The sequence below is a fragment of the Rhincodon typus genome, chromosome 43 (genome assembly GCF_021869965.1).
Source record: "Rhincodon typus isolate 14 chromosome 43, sRhiTyp1.1, whole genome shotgun sequence".
NCBI lineage: Eukaryota > Metazoa > Chordata > Chondrichthyes > Orectolobiformes > Rhincodontidae > Rhincodon > Rhincodon typus.
Genome location: NC_063374.1, coordinates 2,429,962 through 2,449,803, shown reverse-complemented (window position 1 = coordinate 2,449,803; position 19,842 = coordinate 2,429,962). Strand labels below are relative to the sequence as shown.

Below are 19,842 nucleotides of genomic sequence, written 5' to 3'. Positions count from 1 at the left end.
CAGTTCCTACTATCTCTAAAGAATGATTGAATTCTGTTTCCTAAATTCCCATCTTACACTTATTGATACCTTTTGTAAGTGATACCTCTTCACTGGATTCTACAAGGGGAGCAAAAACAGAAATTGTTCAAAAGGTCAGGAGGCCTCAGTTCCGAGGAAAGGTCACTTGACCCAAAATGTTAACTCTGATTTTTCTCCACAGATGCTACCAGACCTGCTGACCTTTTCCAGTAATTTCTGTTTGTTTCTGATTTACAGCATCCACAGTTCTTTTGGTTTTAGTTACTTTAAAAGGGAGGATTGGTAGACAGGAAACCTAACTCAAACTTCTTGTCAAGATCAGACACAGTTCATCACAATCTTCATATTATTGGCCATTGAATGGAGGTAGGACAAATGTTTGTCAGTGAGAGAAGATTTCAAATATGACCTTCACTGGAAGAGCATTGAGAAACACACCAAACCAAGTGTTCCAGTGCACTGACTGTGGAAAGAATTTGAACCAGGTTGGACAGCCTGAAGAAACATCACAACAGTCCCAGCAGAGATAAACAGTCCCTGTATAAGTGTGTGTTTATGTGTGCACACAATCCCCGACCTAATCAATCTCTCAAGCCACCAGAGGGCTGGATCAATCCTCCATGGGCACTAACTGGTGATCGATGTGATTGGAGATTGATCCCACCCTGGAGAACTGGATGATCAAGACTTTTACAGTGCATTTAAGACAAAGTCAGTCAGAGAATGGCAGTCACTTTAATTGAGCTGGAGGTCGTTATCTTCAGCAGAAAGAGCCCAATGGACATGGTCCAAAAATCAATTAATAAATAAGAAAAAAAAAATCAAACCACTAACAGCTCCATAGCAGGTGGGACCTGAAACCAGAGCATCTGGCTGAGAGGGAGGGGCATTATACAGATGACAGTACACATTGAGAGAGCAGTGAGCAAAACATAGGGAACCTTGGACTTCATAAATCAAGCAACTGAAGAGAAAAATCAGGGAAAAGATGCTGATGTTTTAAAGAGCTCTCCTTAAAACAGAACTAGAGTCCAGTTCTAGTCACCATGTTTCAGTGTAAGAGTTTTTGACAGCTTTAGGTGAGGTAGAGCAATAAAACATTGTTTCCATTCTGTGATGGTCCAAGGACGATGGTTGCTAGAGTAAAGGTTTTGGGAAAGGGATGCATAGGTGAGGAGAGGAAAAGTTTTGTTTCGAACAACAACAGCAACAGACACCTGCCCTGCAGTCACTTGTGAATTCGCAGGTGTCTGAGTAAGTGAAATGACTGAGTAGATCCTTTTCCAGAGAGAGCAGGTAAACAACTTCTCACCAGCGTGTACGCCCTGGTGTCTCAGAAGGTTTCTTGAATGGACAAATCATTTCCCACATTCAGAGCAAGGAAATGGCCTCTGCCCAGTGTGAATGCATTGGTGTGCCAGCACTTCATGCCTGCTTTTAAAGCTCTTCTCAGTCTGACCATTTGAAAGGTCTGTCATCGGCGTGAACCAATTGGTGTACTTTTAAGGAGGGTTAACCGAGACAATACCTTGCCACATTCAGAGCAGGGGAATGCCTTCTCCAGTATGAATTCTCTGATGTTTCAGCAAATTACATGACTGAATGAATCTTTTCCCACACTCAAGGCAGATGAATGGCCTCACCCCAGTGTGAATTTGCTGGTGTTTTTGCAGGTTGGATGAGTTATTGAATCCCTTCCCACACTCAGGACAGATGAACGGCTTCTCCTCAGTGTGAGTGCATTCAGGTTTCAGAAGATCAAATGTTTGAGTGAATCCCTTCCCACAAACAGAGCAGGTGTGCAGCCTCTCTCCCCAGTGTGACTGCGATGAGTTTCCAGCAGGTATGGATGTTTAAATCACTTCCCACAGTCTGCATGTTTCCATGATTTCTGTGGTGCATTTCTCCTCATGTCTCTCCATATTGGATGATCAGCTGACTCCTTACCCATACACAGGACAGCGATACAGTTTCTCCCCACTGTGAATGGTGTGATGTTATTCAGGCTGTGTAACTGGCTATAGCTCTCTCCACAGTCAGTTCACTAGAACACTCATTTGAGTGGATACATCTTGGTGCATTTCCTGTCACACTGATGTTTGAAATCTTTTCCCACAGACAGAACAGACAAACTTTGAAAATCCAATAGTTTACAAGTCCTGGTGGATTGACTCACTCTGAGATCTTAATGGGATGTTTGTTTGGAATTCTTGATATAAATGTGCCTGTGATTCTCAGCAAAACAAATCTAAATCAGGAAAAAGGGAGTATGAGAAAGAGAATTGTTTTAAGACACGAAAGGAGGTTGTGAAATGGAGTTTATTGAATATATTAATTTGTGAGAAACCACTCAGATATTGTGACCATGAAGTTACTGATTGTCATAAAAACTCAATGATTTCACGAATGTCCTTCAGGGAAGGGGACCCACTGCCTGTCCTGGACTCCACAAGACTCAGCCCTCAGTGGGAGGAGAGACAGTGAGAACAGTGGGATGCTTAAGGACATGGTTTCCTCTATCTGCTCACAGGAATAACACTGACAGAGCCTCCCTCCAAGGTCAAGACTAACATGTCTGAGGAACACATCACCTATAAACTCCCCTCCCAGGCACACACTGTCCTCTTGTGGACATGTTGCTGTTTCTTTATAGCTGCTGTCTGACAATCCTTAACTACTCACTGAACAGTTGTAAAAAAAACTGTCACAGCAGTGAATGCTGGCCTCTTTAGCCTTGCTCATGTCCCAGTCATAAAATTCAATGTAAGTTGGATTAGAACTGTTCTTGAAGTTTAATTTGCAAAAATGTACATTAACAAGGAAATCTTTATATTCATAGTTACTAAAGCAGTTCAGATCAATACAGTTTTTGCATACAGAAGAAAACATTGGGAGTTTGACTTTCTCAGTTATAACTAATCTAAATGCATTTCTTAATTATGCTGGGTATTAGGAGCTACTTACATGTATCTAAGGCATCAGGAGGTCTGAAAACTGAACAGACACCTATTTACCTTTCGCAGGAAGACCTCACTGCCTTGGCTGCGGCTGCCCTAAGCTTTAGAGCATCCCTTAGCACCTAGTTCAGGACCTTGGAATGAGCCAGTCTGTAATATTTGGTTGGAGTCAACTCTTTCACTTGGAAGACCAAAGTGCGTCTTTCACCGAGTTGATGGTCATCTGAGCGCAGTTTATGCTTGTCTTGGTGTGTCCCCCAGGGAACAGACCACAGAGCACAGAGTCCTGTGTCACAGATGAACCGCGGCAAAAACCACTGCATCTTTCTGCACACTTCCTTTGCAAAGTATTTTCTTCACAAATTTCTCCACAAGGAACAGGTGATACAGGATGGTCCAACTACTTGGAGGCCAGACCTATCCTTCATAACAATGGTGACAGGTAGAACCTCAGTAAGTAGTGACACTTGGTGTTTGCATTACTGATGGTCTACAGACAGCTTGATGCAGAACACTTGGAAGTGCATGGTAAAATAGGGTAGAGTCAGCATGGCTTGGTCAGTGGGAGGTCATGCCTGACAAATCTGTTAGAATTCTTTGAGGAGGTAATGAGCAATTAGACAAAGAAGAGCCACTGGATGCGATGTTTTGGATTTCCACAAGACCTTTGACAAAGTGCTGCGTAAAGGCTGCTAAATAAGATCCCACAGTATAAGTGGCATGGATAGAGGATTGGGTGACTGGCAGAAGGCAAAGAGTAGGAATAAAGGGAACTTTTCCAGGATGGTAACTGGTGACTTGTGGAGTTCTGCAGGGGTCAGTGTTGAAACCACAATTATTCATGTTATACGTTAGCAATCTGGATGAAGGGACTGAACATTATTGCCAAGCTTGCAGTTGACACAAAGATAGGTGGAGGGACAGGTAGTGTTGAGGAAGTGGGGGGGTGCAGAAGAACTTGGACAGGCTAGGCAAGTGGGCAAGCAAGTGACAGATGGAACATGTGGACAAGTGTGAGGTTGTGCACTTTGGCAGATAGAACAGAGGTGTAGACTAGTTTCTAAATAGGGGAAGACTTTGGAAATAAGTGCAGAGACTTGGGTGTCCTAGTTCAAGACTCTCCAAAGGTTAACATGGAGGTTCAGTTGGCAGTTTGGAAGGCAAATGCCATTTCAACATTTATTTCAAGAAGCTTAGAATACAAGAACAGATGTACTGCTGAGGATATATCAGCTCTAGTCAGACTGCATTTGGAGTATTGAGAGCAGGAAGCATGTGCTGGTGATGGAAGGGATCCAGAGGTGATTGACAAGACTGATCCCAGAGATTAAGGGTTTGTCATACAAGGAGCAGTTGAGGACTCCAGGCCTGTGTTTGATAGTGTTTAGAAGTACGAGGGGGATATGATTGAAACTTGCAGAATACCGAGGGGCCTGGATAGAGTGGATGTGAAGATGATGTGAAGAGAGACTACAACCCAAGGGCACAACCTCAGAGAAGGGACAACCCTTCAGAACTGAAGTGAGGAGTTTCTTCAGCCAGAGGGAGGCGATTCTGTGGAACTCAGAGCAGGCCAAGTATATTCAAGACACAAATATATAGGTTCTTGATTGGTGAGGGGATCAATGGTTACAGCAGAAAGCAGGAGAATGAGGTTGAGAAACACTAGCCAGGATCAAATTGTGGAGCAGATTCGATGGGCTGAATAGCTTAATTTTGTTCCTATAATCTGGTGGTCTTATGGTTATTATGGGTGACTTCAATCTGTGTATAGACTGAGCAAATCAAATCATTAATATCAGACAAATTTCTGGAGGATGCACAAGATGGTTTTTCGATTGATACATTGAGGACCCAAATGGAAGACAAGCCATCCTCACCTGTATATTGTGTAAATGGCTGGCAGAGGTGGGGGGTTGGATTAGCTCAGTTGGCTAGATGGCTGGTTTGCAATTCAGAGTGACTTCAACAGCATGTGCTCAACCAGCTGAGGTCACCATGAAGGTCCCACATTCTTCACCTTGCCCCTTGCCCAATACATGGTGACCCACAGGTTAAAGCACCACTAGTCCTCTCTCTCTTTCTCTAGAGAGGAGTTCTGTGATTCTCTGGGACTATGGCAATTTAATTTTAAAAACTGTGATTGTGTATGGAGAAGGGAATAATTTATAGTCTAGCTGTGTGAAGCCCCTTGTGGAAGAGTGAAGAATTTCAAAGTGATAGAGTGTGACAGTTGATTCTGAGACTAGGGGCCAAAATCTAAAAAGAGAAAATTATGATGGTTTGAGGTGCAAGCAGGCTACAATAAATTGGGGAACATGACTTAAATGGATGACAAACATTTAAAGAGCACTTGGAGAAACTGCAACTGTTGTTCATTACTGTCTGACACAACAAACTGGAAAAGCAGCCCTGCCATGGCTAACAAGGGATATTTGTGATAGTACTGGATCCAAGCAAGAGGCATATGAATTGGCTAAAGACAGCAGCAGATCTAAAAGACAGAGCAGTTCAGATTTTGGCAATAAGAGAACTAAGGGATTGATTAAGAGGGGAAAAACAGCTTTTGAGAGTGAACTTGCAGGAAACATACAAACTAATTGTAAGAGCTCCTAAAAGGTATATGAAGAGACAAAAAGATTTCTGAAAACTCATGTAGATCCTTTACAATCAGAATTAGGAGAAGTTATAATGTGGAATAAAGAAATGGCAGACCAATTGACCACAATCACAAAGAATGATACAAACAATATCCCTGAAATGCTGGGGAACACATGAGGGAGGAACTGTAGGAAATCAGTATTAGTGGGGAAATTGATGGGATTAAAAGCCAACAAATCACAGCACCTGATAATCTACACCCCAGAGTAAAAGTGGCCCAAGCTTTAGTAGATGCAAAAAAAATTGAATGTTTCTAAGAAGATGATGGATAGGGATCAAAGGGAATGTGACAAAAGTGGGAACAGGCTGAGTAGGATGATCAGCCATGATCGCACTGAATAGTGAAGCAGGATCAAAAAGTCCTACTCCTGTTCCTATTATATTAAAGGTGGGTAGTATAAAAAATGATTGGAACTGTGACAGATCTCAGCACTACCTTATCACTGGAAGAATATTCTGTAACTCCTTACTGAACAGCAATCTGGGAGCAGCTTCACCACATGGACTGCATCAGTTCAAAAAGGTCAAGGAGGGGCAGAGTGATTTTGAAAGCTTTGTGACTGAATGCTCCATTTTGCACAGTCTCATTTTCTATCCAGTTATTAATTGTTGAATGTTCTGAGAAAGGACACATAGTATATATGAAATAAGTAAATATTTATGGATGTTTGCTGAAACTGTTGGTATTCACTGCTGTCTTAAAACCTGATCTAATTTCTAAGTGCCTGTGAACAACTCATTATCCAAGAATTGCACAAAGGCATATAACCAGAGATGAGCAGCAACAGAAATCTCAATTAAACACAATCAGCAGAAATAACAACAAAATACCAAACAAGGTTAAAATAAAACCATCATTCAAGGCTGAGAGGTGAGTGGACAAGACAACAATAAATCAGATCAGAGGTAAAACAGAGCAAGAGATGGACATGGATTCAGATCCACAGTCAAGTAGCCACACCAGCCCAAGGGCCATGAAACCACAGGACTGCTCAGAAAGATTGAAATTGTAGATGAATGCTCAAAAATACTCACCTCTCAAAGAACCCAACTATTTTCAAAACTCCTGCTGGAGTCTGCAGCTGGAAAGATATCGAAGCCGGGAAAATAAATTCTTGCTGCCTTCAAATTTTATAAATCCCTGGGAAAGGAGATGACAGAAATCAGAAGTTTCAGTTGAGGTTAGAAATGCAAAGACAGGGTCCCAGGGGATTGGAAGGAAAGGAGTTGAAGTCGGAATCAGCCCAGCTACAATCTTACAGAACAGCGGAACAGGCTCAATTGGCCAAATAGGACCGTAAAGGGAAAGGAGCAGAATTAGGCCATTCGGCCCGTTGATTCAGTTCCACTATTCAATCATGGCTGATATTTCTCAACCCCAGTCTCCTGACATCTCCCCATAACCCTTGATCCCCTTACTAATCAAGAACCTATCTCTGTCTTAAATACACCAAATGATTCGGCCTCCAGTTTTCTGGTTACAATTCACCAGCTTCTGGCTGAAGAAATTTTGCATCTCAGTTATAAAGGGTTGTCCCTTCACTCTGATGCTGTGCCCTACAGTCCTAGTCTCTTCTTCTAAGGAAAACATGTTCTCTATGCATTTGATTTGTTTATTGTCACATGTATCTTGTTACAATACAGTGAAAAGTGTGCTATAGAGTTGCCACTCTCCAGCACCATCCTAAAACAGAAAAATAAACCAAAATATACAATATAAATGCAGAAAAATGAAGAAATAAAGAAAGTGTCCAACTTTACAGTCCTTCTTGTTAAGTGCTCTGTCATGGGCCTGGTGGCCAGGTATGCATTCCCTTCAGCTGGCCACAGTTGCTGGAATGGAAATCACCATTCTTCCGCACCATCTAAACTCCACCGATGACTTCACCGCTATGAGCCCTCCTTGGATCTCAACAATACAGACACCACCGACTCTGCTGGGTACCATACTGGCTGAAACTCGACTCTGCCACCATGAATCCACTTCAAGTCCACCTCGCCAATGCAGCTGCTGCTGGTGTTGTTGGGTCTCATATTGGGCCTCAGACTTACCTCTGCCTCCATGAATCTGCACGGAACACAGACGCTACTGGGGACCCAAACGTGCCTCCACAGCAGCAGCCATGAGTCAATGCTAGGACTACCTCATCAATGCAAGGACTACCTCATCAATGCAGAAGCTGCTGGGAACCGAAACTCGCCTCTGGTGACGGCGCCTGGAGTCCACGCTGCTGGCCCACTCGATGCTGGGGTGGGAGAAGATGAGGACAGTGAAACAAATAATGGGTCAGGCGTTCACAAGGGCAAAGGGAGAGAACAGGCCTCAAATGTACCCCACCCCCCCCACAACTCCCTTATCTGTATTTCAGTTTCTACCAAATTGGTAGCTCGCCCAGTGAGAAAGATGTGCATGTGGACACTTTTCCCAAAATCTCAGTCACTAGGGAATGCTCAAGCATCTTCCTACAGCAGACTGCAGTCTCCTCAGCCTTTCTCTGAGATAGGATTTATGATCACTTGGATAGGCACAGTTTGATTCGTGATAGTCAGTATGGATTTGTGAGGGGTAGATCATGCCTCACAAACCTTATTGAATTCTTTGAAGAGGTGACCAAACACGTGGATGAAGGTACAGCAGTGGATGTGGTATACATGGATTTAAGTAAGGCGTTTGATAAGGCTCCCCATGGTAGACTCATACAGAAGGTAAGGAGACATGGGATAGGGGGAAAATGTGGCAGACTGGATTCAAAATTGGCTGACCCTTAGAAGACAAAGGGTGGTAGTGGACGGAAAATATTCAACACGGTGCTCAGTTATGAGTGGTGTACCACAAGGATCTGTTCTGGGTCCTCTTCTATTTGTGATTTTTGTAAATAATTTGGATGAAGGACTGGAAGGGTGGATTAGCAAATTCGCGGACAATTAGGACAATTAGGGGAGACATCCTCTCAGCATTTAACCTATCAAACCCCTTCAGAATCCTATATCTTTCAGCGAGATCATCACATGTCTCATTGGTTTAAACTCCAACAAGTAGTGTCACACTCACTCAGTCTGTGTCACTGGTTATAGCTCTTTCCAGTCAGTGTGCTGTATTAGAACTCTTGTTGATTTTTTGAAAATCATTTTTGGTTTGAATCTGAGAGCTAAACGGTGAGCTTTGGACTGTGAGTAGCAGTTTGTGTTTAAAAAAGCAAGTAAACAAGTCGTCTGTATTTGAAGTTAATTGCAGATGGATTCTTGTAGAGTTTGGAGTGTGGCAGTGTGCTTAACTGGATAGCAGATGTTTGGTCATTTAATGAGGTCAGTATCTGGGAACTGGTGCCAGCAAATCTAGCAGAGAACATGATCAAATAGAAGGAAGGGCTGGAGTGTTTTGAACTGAGATTTTCTGGAAAAGAAAGGAGTTTGGCTGTTGAGGCAGCATGAAGATTTGACAGTCCCATGCACCTGTGAAACAAAGCATCATGGAAGCTACTTAAGTAATCGAGTCAGTTTTCTTATCTTTTACTAATTTAAATTTATCCCTGAACCGGTTGTTTGTCTGTCTTTTGTGTGAATGGGGTTGTAAACAAGGGTTATTGGGTATAAATCATTGCTGTGTTTAGAACACAGAACAGGACAGCACAGTATGTTGTGCTGAACTTTTACCCTAAACTTAAAGTCTATCTAAGCTCCACCCCTACCTTATACCGTCATCCATATGCCTATCTAATAGCCACTTAAATGCCCCTAATGAGGCCGACTCCACCACCCTCTCCGGCAATGCATTCCACACCCCAACCACTCTCTGAGTAAAGAACCTACCTCTGACGTCTCCCCTATATCTACCTCCACTCACTTTAAAACAATGTCCCCTCGTAATAGCTACCTCCACCCTAGGAAAAAGTCTCTGGCTGTCCACCCTATCTATACCTCTGATCACTTTGTACACCTCTATCAAGTCACCTCCCATCCTTCGTTGTTCTAAAGAGAAAAGCCCTAGCGCTCTCAACCTTTCCTCGTAAGACCTTCCCTTCATTCCAGGCAACATTCTGGTAAATCTCCTTTGCACCTTTTCCAACACTTCCATAGTTTTCCTGTAATGAGGCGACCAGAACTGGACACAATATCCAGATGTGGCCGAAGCAGGCTTTTGTATAGCTGGAGCATAACTTCACGGCTCAATCCCCCTAAATAATGAAAGCTAACACCCCATACGCCTTCTTAACAACTCTATCCACCTGGGTGGCAGCTTTCAGGGAACTGTGGACATGAACCCCAAGATCCCTCTGCGCCTCCACACTGCCAAGAATCTTTCCATTAACCCTGTATTCTGCTTTCAAATTTGTCCTTCCAAAATGAATCACCTCACACTTTTCAGGGTTAAACTCCATCTGCCACTTCTCAGCCCAGCTCTGCATTCTATCAATGTCCCTTTATAACCTAGAACAGCCCTCTGCACTATTCACAACTCGACCCACCTTCGTATTGTCCGCGAATTTGCTAATCCACCCTTCCAGTCCTTCATCCAAATTATTTACAAAAATCACAAATAGAAGAGGACCCAGAACAGATCCTTGTGGTACACCACTCATAACTGAGCACCGTGTTGAATATTTTCCGTCCACTACCACCCTTTGTCTTCTAAGGGTCAGCCAATTTTGAATCCAGTCTGCCACATTTTCCCCCTATCCCATGTCTCCTTACCTTCTGTATGAGTCTACCATGGGGAGCCTTATCAAACGCCTTACTTAAATCCATGTATACCACATCCACTGCTGTACCTTCATCCACGTGTTTGGTCACCTCTTCAAAGAATTCAATAAGGTTTGTGAGGCATGATCTACCCCTCACAAATCCATACTATCACGAATCAAACTGTGCCTATCCAAGAAACTAGAGCTAGAAAGTGTAGTCTCAGAATAAAGGGGTCCAATTCAAAACTGAGATGAAGAGGAATTTCCTCCCAAGAGTTGGAACTCCCTGCCACCAAGCTATGGGTGCAGAGACCATGTGCGTATTTAAGGCGGAGATAGATCGATTGTTGATCGAGGGTTAAAAGAAAAATGCTAGCAGGGGAAACAAGGAATGATCTTACTGAATGACAGAACAGGCTCAAGTGGCTGAATGGCCTACTCTCGTGCTTATTAGATATGGTCTTCCGAACTGACTGTGGACAGAGCTTTAACTTAGACTGGGGGAAAACAAACCACACCGTTTACAACTAAGAGCAACTATATGGATGTTCTGTCCATTCGATTAGACTTTATCTGATTATCCAGCCAGGAGAAACAAAAGATACCTACACTGTGGAACTATTAGGACAATGACAGGGATTTAGTTCCCTACCCGAGCTGGCCACAAAATGATGCAGTCACGCCGGGGATAGAGACCATTCCCCCGCTCCATGTGCAGGAAGGATTCAATCAGAAATCCAGTTGCTGAGACACTTGCAAGGTTGTAGGAGTTGGATTCTGAGATCGTAGGAACTGCAGATGCTGGAGAATCCGAGACAACAAGGTGCAGAGCTAGATGAACACAGCAGGCCAAGATGCTGCTTTGCCTGCCGTGTTCAAGGAGTTGGATTCTAACGGGATTGCTACTTTTTATCATATCCAACTTCATATTGCACTTTTACCGCAGTAAAACCTCCCAACGAGAGTTATCAAATAAAACTGCAGAGGAGTGGAGAAACTGGCGGAGATTGAGACGGAGGGGTGGGAGGCGGGGTAACTTTCGGAACCGCCCATACAGCAAAGTCACAACACTAAACACGCGTGCGTACCATACCTCCCGCTGAACCTTTAATTCTTCTTGCCGGAATATTTCGACAAACGCTGCCTTTAATTTTTACTTACCGCCTATGCATGAGATATTCGAACACTTCTTTCAGGCCATCACACGCAACATTCCATTCGCGCTCGCGATCCCAATTAACTGTGCGTATGCTCCAGCAACCGACCCGTCTGATTGCTGACGTCTCACGACCAATAGTAAGCAAGGGCCGGATGCCCCAACCAATCAGAGAAAATGGGAACAAAAACAAAGTTGCTAGAAAAGCTCAGCAGGTCTGGCAGCATCTGTGGAGGAGAAAACAGAGTTAACGTTTCCGGTCCGGCGACCCTTCCTCAGAGAAAATAGGAGCCTACGGAGGGGGGAGGGCAAGTGAAAAAAAGGGAGGGGTGTGGTGGGTGTGGTCCTCCAACCAATCAGAGACTGAGCCTGGCATAGTGAGTGGAGCATGCGCCGAAGGGTGCTGGTTCCTTCTCAGTGTCCTGGACCTGGGGAGGGGGAGCTTTCTATTTGCCTTTTTTTTAAACAGTACTTTCAATGGAAAGCATTTCCAAATCATCAATGCCAACCAGATATCACAGCAAGATCTGACAGAGTCACTCCATTCATCAGCATCTCACTATCATCGGTCTTTAATCGTGCAAAGTAAAACGTTTGTCTATTGGAAAAGATTTCCGAGATCAGTATCACTAGAAAAGCTCCGAGAAAATCAAAATCTTATGCAGAGCAGTCTTGGAGGATGTGTATAGGTCTAGGCGCTAAACCTGTGGAAGGAGGAACTGTGGACTTTCTTTGGGGAGCGGTGCAGATTTACCACTATGATTCCTGGATTATATTCTGAACAGAGGCCGCAGAATTCAGTCTTCGATTCATTAAGGCACAGAAAGTAGTAATTTAGCTGATGTAAGTCATTGATTCTCTTCATTTCCAACCATAAGCACAGAGGACTGGATAGTACCACCCATTCTGAAGAAAAACTTTATTACTCCATGTTTCTTGCCCATCTTGTAAATGGTTGGATCTAATACATATGCAACATTTTAGAATGTTCATTAATCACTTAAATAGGTAGCTAAGGATGGAAAAACATGTTATAACGAGGACGAAACAAAGTTGCAGACAGGTATGGATAGAATCATAGACTCCCTACAGTGTGGTAGCAGGGCAATTGGCCCATCAAGTCCACACCGACCCTCCAAACAGCATCCTATCTAGATCCACCTACGCCCCCAACCCTCACTCCACCCTATCCCTGTAACCCAACTAATCCGCCTAACCTACACATCCCTGGACACTATGGACAATTTAACATAACCAATTCATTTAACCTGCACATCTTTGGACTGTGGGAGGAAGCCTGAGCATCTGGAGGAAACCCATGCAGACACAGGGAGTACGTGCAAACTCCACACATATAGTTACCTGAGGTGGTGTGAGGCAACAGTGCTAACCACTGAGATAGGTTTAGTGAATAGGCAAAATATCTTCTAGATGGAGTATATTATGGGAAAGTCATTCACTTAGGCAGGAAGTGCAGAATATGCTTAAATGGAGAATGACTGCCCAGAATCCCAATGCGCAGAGGGATTTAAAGTATGAGTCACAGAGGGTTAGAGACAATATGTAGTGAAGAAAGCTTATGGGCTACCATCTTTTTGTGACAAGAATTGAACATAAATGTAAGGATGTTCAGCTTCATTGTATAGGGAATTGGCGAGACTACAACTCACACTGTGTGCAATTTTCTTCATCTTTCAGGAAGCATGTACATTTATTGGAGATGGTTCAGAGGAGTTTTACTGCATTGATACCTGGAATCAGTGGGTTGTCTAAGGAGGACAGGTTGCACAGGCAGTAAGGAAAAGGAGGGTGGGTAGAACTGATTGAAAAAGGAAATTAATGGGATTGTGATCAAGGATATAGGCTCAAGTGAAGTAGAATCTGTATAGGTTGAGCTTAGAAACATCAATGGGCAGAAAACCATAGTAGGGTTGTGTGTAGAGCCCAAACTGTAGTAGTATTTTGGGGAAGACATTTAAGCAAATTTAGAAATGCAAGTAATAAGGATAGTGCTGTAATTATGGGTGATTTTAATCTGCATATAAATTGGGCAAATCTGTAGCAATATGACAGAGGAGGAATTCATAGGATGTATATGGAATTGTTTCATGAATCAGTACATTGAGGAAGCAAGTGGGTATTGGGTCATGAGAAAGGAATAACTGACAATCGTGTTGAGCATGGACCCCGAGGGAAGAGTGACCACAATAGGATAGAATTCCTCATTAAGATGGAGAGTGATCTAGTTGTTTTGGAGACTAGAGTCCTGAAATTAAATAAAAGAAATTACAGTGGTATGAGGCATGAGCTAGCTGTGACAAATTGTGGATCAGTATTTAAATGGGTGATGGGAGGTAGGTAATGCCAAATATTTAAAGAGCATATGGGCAAGCTACAAACTGTTTTTAACCCTAACTGGGATGAATAAATGTAGGAAACATGGTCAAACTATGGGAAGTAAGGGAAGTAATGGTTAGTATTAAATCTAAGGAAAATGCATGTAAATGGGCAAAATAAAGCAACAGACCTAAGGATTGAGAACAGTTTAGATTTCAGCAAATGGGCTGGTTAAGAGGGAGAAAATAAAGTATGAGAATGAGCTTGCAGGGACCACACAAACCAATTTTTTTTTTAAATTCATTCTCAGAATGTGGGTGTCACTGGCCAGGCCAGAGTTTATTGCACATCTCTGATTGCCCAGAGGGCTGTTAAATGTCAACTGCATTGCTGTGGGGCTGGGGTCAAATGCCGGCTGGATGGGGTAAGCACGGCAGTTTCCTCTAATGTTCTTCATTAGACTCTTGATTCCAGATTGATAGCAAAAGCATCGAAATGTCTATGAGGACAAAAAAGGATAAGTAACGATGAATATATGTCAGAAACAGATGGCAGACTAATTATTTACTTTAGTTTTTCCTTCACAAAGGAGGACACAAATAACATCCCAAAAATAAAGGAATCACGGGATGTAATGAGAAGGAGGAATTGAAAGAAATTAGTAGGGAAATGATATTGAAGAAACTAATGGAATTAAAGGCAGATAATTCCCCAGAGATTGATAACCTTCATCTGAGTACCCCAGGAAGTGGCCCTAGAAGTAGCAGAGGTGCTAGTGGTTATCTTCCAAAATTATATAGACTGTGGAAGAGTTCCCATGAATTGGAGAGTAGCTAACATACCCCAGCATTTAAGGAGGGAGGCAGAGAGAAAACAGGGAATTAGCATGACATTAGTGGTGGGAAGAATGCTAGAGTCCATTGTATAAGGTAATAGCAGACTGTTTGGAAGATGGTGACAGATCAGGGTTTTTTTCTGAGTGGCAAGCAGTGACTAGAAGGGTACCGCAGGAATCAGGGATAGCTTGGGCCCTGGCTGTTCACAATAAAAGTGATTTAGATCAGGAAAGCATGTCACATCTCGAAGTTTTCCACACTAAAGGGGGGGAATGAGAGGGTTCAGAGGAGATTTACCAGGATGTTGCCCAGGCTTGAGAGTGTCAGTTGTGGACAGACTGGAGTTGTTTCCTCATAGCAGAGGAGATTGAGAGGGGACAAGATGTGTAAAATTATGAGGAGTATAGATAGGATAGAAAGGAAGCAACCTTTCCCCTTGATGGAGGGATTAATGGCCGGAGTTTAGATTTATGGTAAGTGGCAGAAGGTTTAGGTGAGATGTGAGGAAGATCTTTTTCACCCAGTGTGGTGGAAATCTGAGACTCACTGCCTGTAAGGGTGGGACAGGCAGAAACTCTTATAAAGTTTCAGAAGTATTTAGGTGTACATTTGTGATTCTAAGGCATACAAGGCAATGGGCCAAGTGTTGGAAAATGGGATTAGAACAGTTAGTTGGTTGTTTTTGACCAGCCTAGAGTGATGGGCCAAAGGGTCTTTCTCTGTACTGTAGATCTCTGAGACTCTTTGCTGAACATGAATTCCCTCCAAGCCATTCACCATTCTGACTTGGAAATATACCGCAGTTTCTTCAGTGTTGCTGGGTCAAAATTCTGAAATTCTTTCCCTAACACTGTTGTGGGTCTACCTAGAGCTCATGGATTGCAGTGGTTCAAAAAGGCAGCTCACCACCATGTTCTCAAGGGCAAGTAGGGACAGGCAATAAACACTTACCAGCCAGTGATGTCCATGTCCCATGAGTGAATTTTTAAAAAGCATTATTGAGACGAAGTGGGAATGTGGATTTCAAACCTAAATCAATCAGTTATAATCTTTATGAGACTCAAGGGGCCAAATGGACTTCTTCTGTTCCTGTTTCGTATATTCTCTAGCCCTGTTTACTAAAATGCATCACCTCACCAGGAGTGTTGTGTTTCCTGCAATTTAGAAGATTTATGAATGATTTGATTAGAATTTTCAAGATATTAATTGAAGCGGATTGGGGAGATAGAGAGGAATTATTTCCACTGGGTGGGTGAAGTGGGAGCTCAAACACTCTCCTCACTCTTCGTAATTAGACAAAACTCGAGTTTCTTTGTTCACTGTTTATTCAAACATACAAATGAGGAACAAGGGTATGCCACTCAACCTTTCGAGCCTGCTCTGTCACTCCATAAGATCATGGTAGATATGATTTCAACCTCAAATCTATATGCCTGCATATCCCTGATAATCTTTCATCATCTTGGTCATCAAGAACCTATTTCCCTCTGCCTTAAAAATAATGGAAGATTCTACACCCATTGCTTTTGAAGAAGTGAATTCTAAAGACTCTCAACCCTCTGAGAGAAAAGAAATGTTTCCTTATCTCTATTTTAAACACAATCACCCTTATTTTTCAACAGTGATCCCAAGTTCTAGATTCTCCCACAAGAGGAAACATGTTTTCAACATTCAATTGGTCAGGACCCCTCAGGATCTTCTTTGTTTCAATTTAGCCTTTTCTTTCTCTTCTAAACTCTAGATGATACAGACCTAGCCTGTCTAGCCTTTCCTCATAAGACTATCCACTGATTCCAGGCATTTGTCAATTAAACCTTCTCTGAATTGCTTCAAATGTATTAACAACCTTCCATAAGAACAGTGACCAGTACTGAACACAGTACTCCAGATGTTGTCCAATCAGTACACTAGAGGGATTGCACGTATCTGAAGGTGGCCAATGAATTCCCACTTGCTTATAGTAATACTTTTTCAGCAAGCCTAGGTCATTTACATTTATCCAATTACAGACTGACACAGGCTATGGTCAGAGATAACACAATGTGGAGCTGGAGGAACACAGCAGACCAGGTAGCATCAGAGGAGCAGGGAAGTTGATGTTTCGGGACGGGACCTTTTCCTGAAGAAGGGTCCCGACCTGAACCTTCAACATCCCTGCTGCTCTGATGCTGCCTGGCCTGCTGTGTTCCTCGAGCTCCACACTGTGTTATTTCTGACTCCAGCATCTGCAGTTCTTACTATCTCTGACAGGTTATGGTCAGCCAGTTGTACAGTTTGTATTGTTACACAGACAGCATTGTTGTGGTATCACTTGAATGTCTTTTTGTTTCCCCCATTAAACCAGTTGTTTCAGTTTGGAAAGGACTTGATCTTTATGTCTAACATCTGATATTGTTCACTGTGACTGGTAGTGTGTCCAGAAAATTCAGTGTCATGACCAACTCTTCCTTTAGGGGTACCACAGGTGATATATCTGGAAGGCAGCTCAATGCATCTGCATTCACTATTCAGCCTCCCAGACATTGTTCAAATTTATAATTGTAAGCAGTTAATATTAGAGCCCACCACTGAATGTGACCGGAAGCTATGGGCAGCGGAGCCTTATGCTCTTTAAGCAGGGGTTTGTGGTCTGTGATAATACGAATACTCCCCCAGAAAGGTATTGGTGGAACTTTCTGACTCCAACTATGACCGCCAATCCTTCTTTTCTATTTGGGTGTATTTTTGCACTGCATTAGCCAAAGTTCTGGATGCATAAACTATGACAGTCCTCTCCAGTGGGCCACCTATGAGTTAATACCAACTGATGCAATATGGGGAGACATCACATGTCAATACCAAATCTTTTTCGGGATCATAGTGTGCCAACATATTAGAGGATGATAGTTATTTCTTTCATTGAAAGATAGGGTCTGTCTATGAGACCATTTCTAAGGCTGACGCTGTTTTAGGAGTTGATGCAATGGTCACTACATATACATGGTCTTAAATACACTCAGTTTAAATAACCGCTTCAGGGATAATCCCAAGACTTCTGGTCTGAGACAAACACTAACTGCTCATTCTAACGTAATCCAGTTCACTATATCTCTTTCTGTCTTTGGAACACTGTTCTGCACAGCCATCTTTTTCCAAATATCTCACAGCACTGTTTAAAACTCAAAACTGAAACCTAAAACCTCCCCTCTCTAAACTATGGGCATTTCACTTAATTGTTTCATGAAAGGAGTTTTGGAAGTCTCCACGAAACCTTGAGGCCCCATTGTTTTTTTCTGTCTGGATCACAAGACAGTCAAACATAAACAAAAAAATTCATCAGTTGGTCCACACACATTCAGTCCACAGTCAGGCCTCAAAAACTGCTTTAAAAGAAATCACCGTGACTACAGTAATGCATACAAGTTGATTATTAGCTTCAGACACAGAAACATACCAGTTATTAACTCAAAATCCAAACCAAAATTACAATATCTATATGCACAAAAGGTTAATATGAAGTAAGATCACACAGAGTGGGGTGTAATTTATTACCTTGGATGCAGGATTGACAAACCAGCAGAAAGCTTGGAATAAATGGGTCTTTTTCCAATTGGTAACTAGTGGGGTGCCACAGTGTTCAGTTTTCAGGCCCCACCTATTTAGAATCTACGTCAATGACTTGGATATGGAGATAGAAAGAACTGAAGATAAATTTGAACATGATGTAAAAAAATGGTTGGGAAAGTGAAGTTGCAACAAGAAATAAGAAATTTACAAATAGATTTGGATAGGTTAGGTGAATAAATAAGAATTTAGCTGATGAATGTAAATGGGGCTAAGTGTAAGTTTGTTGATTTTGGTCAAAGGAATAGAAAAGCAACTTAAATGTGTAAATGGAAAACAATTTCAGAGTGCTTTGCAGTAGAGGGATCTGAGTATCCTTGAGCATTAACAACAGAAAACTCAGATGCAGGTACAATAGTTTCTAGGGAAGGCAAATATAAATTTGGCATTTATTGTGAAAGGAGTAGAGTATTACAGTAGGGAAGTGTTGATGTAACTGCACAAGGCATTAGTCAGACTGCACCTGAAATAATGTGTATAATTTCGGTCTATACTTGAAGAGGGATGTATTTGTCTTTGGAGGCAGTTCAGAGAAGGTTCACTAGATTGAGTCATATAGTTATACACTGCAGAAATGAACCTTTCAGTCCAACTTGTCTATGCTGACCAGATATCCCAAACTGATCTAGTCCCATTTGCCAGCATTTGGGCCATATCCCTCTAAACCTTTTCTATTAATGTACCCATCCAGATGCCTTTTAAATGTTGTAATTGTACCCGTCTCCACCACTTCCTCTGGCTGGTCGTTCCAACCACACAGCACCCTCTACGTGAAAAAGTTGCCCCTCTGGTCCCTTTGAAATCTTCCCCTCTCTTCTTAAAACTATGCCCTCTTATTTTGACCTCCCCTACACTGGGAGAAAGACCTTGGCTATTTACTCTATCCATGCCCCTTATGATTTTATAAACCAGTATAAGGTCACCCCTCAGCCTCCAATGCTCCAGGGAAAGTAGCCTGAGCGTATTCAGCCTCGTCCTGTAGCTCAAATCCTCCAAACCTGGCAACATCCTTCTAAATCTTTTCTGAACCTGTTCAAGTTTAACAACATCTTTCCTACAGCAAGAAGAGCGGAATTGAATACTAAAAGTATTCTAAAAGTGGCGTACCCAATGTTTTGTACAGCCACAACATGGTGTCCCAACTCCACTACGCAACGTAGACAAGAGTGCCAAATACTACCTTCACCACCCTGTCAACTTCCAACTCCTCTTTCAAGGCACTATGCATCTGCACCCCTAGGTCCCTTTTGTTCAGCAGTACTCCCCAGAGCCCTACCATTAACCGTATAAGGCGTGCCCTGATTTGCCTTACCAAAATGCAACACCTCACATTTATCTAAATTAAACTCCATCTGCCACTCCTCAGCTCATTGGCCCATCTGGCCAATATCCTGTTGAACTCTCAGATAATCTTCTTCACTGTCCACTGCACCACTAATTTTAGTGTCATCTGCAAAATTACTAACCATACTTCCAATATACACATTCAAATCGTTTATATAAATGATGAGAAACAGTGGACCTAGTACCAATCCTCACAGCATACCACTGGTCACAGGCCTCCAGTCCAAAAAGCAACCTTCCACCGC

The 19,842-nt window shown here is 42.6% G+C and overlaps 1 long non-coding RNA gene across 1 annotated transcript in view; it reads right to left on the bottom strand.

Annotated features, from left to right (window-relative positions):
* LOC125487633 overlaps nucleotides 1-7,024 on the bottom strand; it is a 19,709-nt gene extending 12,685 nt beyond the window's left edge. The window contains exon 1 of the long non-coding RNA XR_007266003.1: nucleotides 6,675-7,024. This is a non-coding gene — a long non-coding RNA (uncharacterized LOC125487633). The remainder of the gene's footprint in view (nucleotides 1-6,674) is intronic.
* Nucleotides 7,025-19,842: the final 12,818 nt, after the last annotated feature.